General features: G+C 41.2%; 1 pseudogene; it reads right to left on the bottom strand.

Moving 5' to 3' along the window:
• Window positions 1–3,685: 3,685 nt before the first annotated feature.
• Window positions 3,686–4,812, bottom strand: LOC118896306 (annotated as a pseudogene).
• Window positions 4,813–5,626: the final 814 nt, after the last annotated feature.

Raw genomic sequence — 5,626 nt, 5'->3', positions numbered from 1 at the left:
CTTTGTGTTCTTAGAACTGTCTGATGTAACAGAGACCCACTTGAGCAAAAATCATAATTCCACACAGGTATCTGGCCAAACCTGACACTGGGACCACAACCCAGACTGTGAAAGGGCCTGGAACAAGGACCAAGATTCTAGTCAGGGCTGTCTCTCTTTCTCGTCTGCTTCTTTCTTAGGTTCTCTCTGAACAGCTTATCTGGGCTACATGGTTGAAGATGTTAGCAACTGTTTTCTAGTAACTATTGCCAACAGTATCCCATCAAACCTCCTAGCCCGTTGGGCAGAGAGTGACCTTCATCACATCTCAATCCAGTTTCATAATTTGCAGATCATTTATTACGACTCAATCCAGCCCCATGTTTTCTAACAGCTTTTTAAGATATAATTTACATACCATACAATTCACCTATTTAAAGAGTACCATTCAGTGTTTTTTTTGTATATGTACGGAGTTGTGCAACAATCACTACAACCAACTTAAAAACATTTTCATCATCTGGAAATGAAACCCCATACCCTTTATCAGCCATCCATCTACCTCCCCCCCATACCCCTAGTTCTAGGCAACCACTCATTATTTTTTGTGCCTATGGATTTGTCTATTATGGACATTTCATTTAATGGAATTTTACAATATGTGCTTCTTCTATTTAGCATGATGCTTCCCAGGTCCATCCATATTGTGGCATGTATCAGTACTTCATTCCTTTTTTAAGCTGAATTATACTGCATTGTATGGATATAACACAGTTTATTTGTCCATATACTAGTTGCTGGACAGTTGAGTTCTTTCCAGTTTTTGGCTATTATGAATAATGCTGCTATGAACATTCATGTATACATCTTTTCTTTTTTGAATTTTATTTTATTTTTTTTATACAGCATGTTCTTATTAGTTATCTGTTTTATACATATTAGTGTATATATGTCAATCCCAATCTCCCAATTCATCCCACCCACCCGCCCCCCCACCACTTTCCCCCTTGGTGTCCACACGTCATGTATACATCTTGTGTAGACATATATTTTCATTCTCTTGGGTATATACCTAGGAGTAGAATGCTGGGTCATACAGTAAATCTATGTTTAACTTTTGGGGGAACTGCTAGAATCCAGTCCCACTTGAAATTCCAATCATATATGCTTTTCAAATATCCCCCCTCTCCCAGAACAGGCTAAACTGTGGCTCTGTTATCTTGGAGTGGGGGAGGGAAATATTCCCAGGCTCACCCTGGTCAGTCTAATGTCAGTGGTCCTGATAAGGGCCCAGGACTCCTGTGCCCCTGATTTCCCTCCCTCTGTGTCGCCTGAAGCCACAATAACTTTTGGGGTGTCCAGAGGTCACTAAAGGCTCAGGGTCCTGGAATGAGGGGTGCCTGAATTTTCTTCATCCCTGAAAACAACCCTACAGCCCTTCACACCCTCACCCCCCTAAACTCCAGTGAACCTCCCCCTTCAGAAATTTCAGGCAAGAAGCAGGTATTAATCTCTACATAAGGGCACTCTCAAACGTCAAGGATGTGTGTCCCGCATCTCCTTCTTCTCCCCAAGAATGAGAGAAGAAGAGGACAGGACACATTCCTTCCAGGCCTTCCAGAACCTCCTCCTTGTCTTGAATCCCTCTCTTTTATTTTTCATTGTTAAAAGCCAGCGGAGCAGTTCAACTTCTCCCATACCCCTCTCTTCTCCACCCTCATTTCCTGCCCCCACCCCTGCACTTGGGAGACTTACCTGAGGAATTTGACCTTAATGAAACTTGACCTTTGTGACTTTAGTAACTTTTTTCTCAACAAGGAGCCATCTCCCCAGTTATTTCTTCTCCATTCAGTAACGTGGGGGTTGCTAGGGCAGGAAAAGTACTTAATCATTAGTTTACATCAAACCATAAAACTCTCTTTTACATGAGTGCCTTTCAGAAAGTGAGCCAAACCTGGGCCTCCTTCCTTCTAAAAACAACCACCTCAGTTGCTCTGGCCAGAATATCCATCCATACTTTCCCTTCCCTCACTTTGAGCAAAGGCCTTCTTTGGCAGGTGGAGACCACGTGGGATTCCAAGCCAAGTATGTGACTTCTGGTATGATGGCAAGGGACCAACCTCCAGCCCCTGGGTTGACCACAACTCAAGGAAGGCCAATTTTCAGGGTGGCCCACGTGTGGACTCCTCCCTCCTCTATCTGATCCCCTCTGCCTTGACTTTCTCCCTACCTCTGAATCCCCTATCCCCATTTTCAAGAGAGAGGGCTAGCCATCATTCCTTTTTGTCACATTCCAGATAAACTCATATCAAGATTTTGGTTCCTGACTTTAGGAGGGTTGCTAAGGCTGGTTCTAGGTAAATTGCTGGCTCCTTGTAGTTCTCACCCCTTCCTGAGCTCTTCCTCTTTGCCCATGTCCCAAAAACCCTGGGTGCATTTCTTTCTCACACTTAGGCTGTGTTCTTTTTTTTCTTCCCTGTAAGGCCTAGCAGAGTGGGAAATACTGGACTTTTTTTGGGGGCCTGAAATAGCTAACACTGATTTAGCACCTGCTATGTGGCAAGCACTGTTCTAGGTACTTTATGTGAGCATTTTTTTTTAAATTTTATTTATTTATTTATTTATTTATTTATTTATTTATTTATTTATGGCTGAGTTGGGTCTTCGTTTCTGTGCGAGGGCTTTCTCTAGTTGCGGCAAGTGGGGGCCACTCTTCATCGCGGTGCGCGGGCCTCTCACTATCGCGGCCCCTCCCGTTGCGGAGCACAGGCTCCAGATGTGCAGGCTCAGCAATTGTGGCTCACGGGCCTAGTCGCTCCGCGGCATGTGGGATCTTTCCAGACCAGGGCTCGAACCCGTGTCCCGTGCACTGGCAGGCAGATTCTCAACCACTGAGCCACCAGGGAAGCCCTGAGCATTTTTTTTTTTTACTTCCAGTTTTATTGAGTCATAATTAACATACCACACTGTATAAGTTTAAGGTGTACAGCATCACGATTTGACTTACATACATCATGAAATGATGACCACAATAAGTTAGTGAATATTTATCATCGCATATAAATACAAAATTAAAGAAATAAAAAAAAAATTTCCCTTTCTTAGGATTTACTCTGTTAACAACTTTCATATGTAACATACAGCACTGCTCATTATGTTTATCATGTTGTACGTTACATCCCTGGTACTTATTTACCTTATAACTGAAAGCTTGTACATTTTGACTGCCTTCATCCAATTCCCCCTCCACCCACCCCTAACTCTGGTAACCATAAATCTGATCTTTTTTTCTATGAGTTTGTTTTGTTTGCTTTTGAAGGTTAATTGATCTACAAACACTATGTTAGTTCCTCATATACAAACGTAGTAACTCCATTTTTTTTAACATTTTATTTCATCTGAATTTCGTATGGTGCAAAAGTATCATATGCTTGAACCTGTCGCTCAAATAGGAGGTTCTTTCAGTTCTCCAGGCCAACCTTCCTTCAGATGCAAATAAATTTTTTTAAAAGAATATTATGTAGAACATACATGGAAAATTTTCTCTTACAAAAACAAAAATATTTGGACATTTTAAATTTAGTATAGCTTAACAACCCAGTTTCTGCCGATAAATTTAGTTAATTGTTAGGAGGTTTAGTACGTATACAGAGAACTCAGTAAACAGCAGATATTTTAACCCTTGATTAAGGATGACATGTCTGACTTAATTTTGTTCTTGTATTTTTTTAAGAAGCTACTCCATTTGTAAATTCAAGTTTGGTTGGCCTTTTATAGTCTTTTTGCTCAATATTTTGAACACTTTTTCTTCTTATTTAGAGCCTTTGAGCTTCTTCTCTCTCTTGTTTTCTACTCTCAAATTCTTGTTTCTTAGCAACACACTTAGCTTGTACCCATTCATATTCTTCCTGTGCTTTAAAAAAAAAACTTTTTTTAATAAATTTATTTATTTTATTTATTTATTTTTGGCTGCATTGGGTCTTCATTGCTGCGTGCGGGCTTTCCCCAGTTGCGGCAAGCAAGGGCCACTCTTCGTTGTGGCGTGTGGGCTTCTCATTGCAGTGGCCCCTCTCGTTGCGGAGCACGGGCTCTAGGTGTGCAGGCTTCAGTAGTTGTGGCATGCGGGCTCAGCATTTGTGGCTCACGGGCTCCAGAGCGCAGGCTCTGTAGTTGTGGTGCGTGGGTTTAGCCATTCTGCAGCATGTGGGATCTTAGTTCCCTGACCAGGGATCAAACCCGTGTCCCCTGCATTGGCAGACAGATTCCTAACCACTGCGCCACCAGGGGAGTCCCCTTCCTGTGCTTTTTGATTTGATGTTTTCTTTTATTTTTCTTTGGCATAGTAATGGAGTTTACTCTTATGCTACATTGTTTCTGGCTGAGATTGCTCATTGCTACAGTGTTCTTCAGACAATGCCTGGTCAATATTACATTGCTCTTCTGGCAAAGGCTGATCAACTCGTTCTTCTGACAAAGGCCAGTCAACTTGTTCTAACAAAGACTGGTCAACTTTTCTAAGTTGATTCTTGAGTCTTTCCTCTTCATCTAAATAGAGATGTTTCAGATGATCAGGGTACCAATCTGTGAATTGGGACTCCTGTGTGGTTTGAGCCTTCTTTACCCTCCATAGTAATTTCTTGTAATTTTGCTGAATTTTCATTTCAGAATGCAGACTTGTCCCTCAAGAACACTCCCCATGAAGGCTTGCAGATGGTTAGATTTCCATATCCTGTGTTTCACTTTCTTATTCTTGAATCCTACCTGTGAAGCTCCTTCACGACGTGTCCCAAAATTCCCTGTCTGCCACCTTGCTGCCAGCCTCACCAGTGCCATGGCACACCAACCGTGTCACCAGAAAACCACAAAGGACCCACTCAATAGTTCTATACATTTCAAAATAATCACCATGATAAGGTCTAGTTACCATCTGTTGCTGCACAAAGATATTACATAATTATTGAAATGTATCACTGTGCATTTTATGTCTGGGACTCATTTATTTTGCAACTGGAAGTTTGTACCTCTTAATCTCCCTCACATATTTATAATGCATCACATCATATCACATTGCATTGCACTGCATTGCTTTTGGAGGAAAATATTTTGGGAGGAAAAACCAGAAATGAACCCTGCCCTGCACTCACAAGGTGATCAGTCCTTGGTTAAGCCACGTAATCTCTCTTCACCTCAACCTTCCCTTCTAGAAAATGAAAAGGGCTTTGTAGACTGACTGTGTACACTAGTGAGATCATTATTATGCAATATTTATGACCTAAATTCCAATTTTCCATTACTAAGTATCAGTGCAACTATGCCAAGTTCTAAAAATGTTTTCTTGTTGCTGTTGTTTAGCAATTTAACTATACTCTCCATTACTGATTTTTTAAAAATTATTTCTGTTTAAAAAGCAATGTGTGTCCATGGCAAGTTATTTAGAAAATAAAATAGAAGGGGAAAAAGAGAAAGTAAAAAAACATGTGCAGTCCTCCACCCAGAAACGCCCCTGTTAACACCTTGGTATCTACTCCTCCAGTATTTTTTTGAGGCATGTAGATTTATGAGGCAGGAAAATGTGCTGAGATATTAGTTTGAGTTTTTTTTGGGCCCTGTTGTGAAAACCCCAGGGCTTTCCTTTGTGCCGAGATGA

The sequence above is a fragment of the Balaenoptera musculus genome, chromosome 6 (genome assembly GCF_009873245.2).
Source record: "Balaenoptera musculus isolate JJ_BM4_2016_0621 chromosome 6, mBalMus1.pri.v3, whole genome shotgun sequence".
Taxonomy (NCBI): Eukaryota; Metazoa; Chordata; class Mammalia; order Artiodactyla; family Balaenopteridae; genus Balaenoptera; species Balaenoptera musculus.
This window is presented reverse-complemented; position numbering and strand designations above follow the sequence as displayed.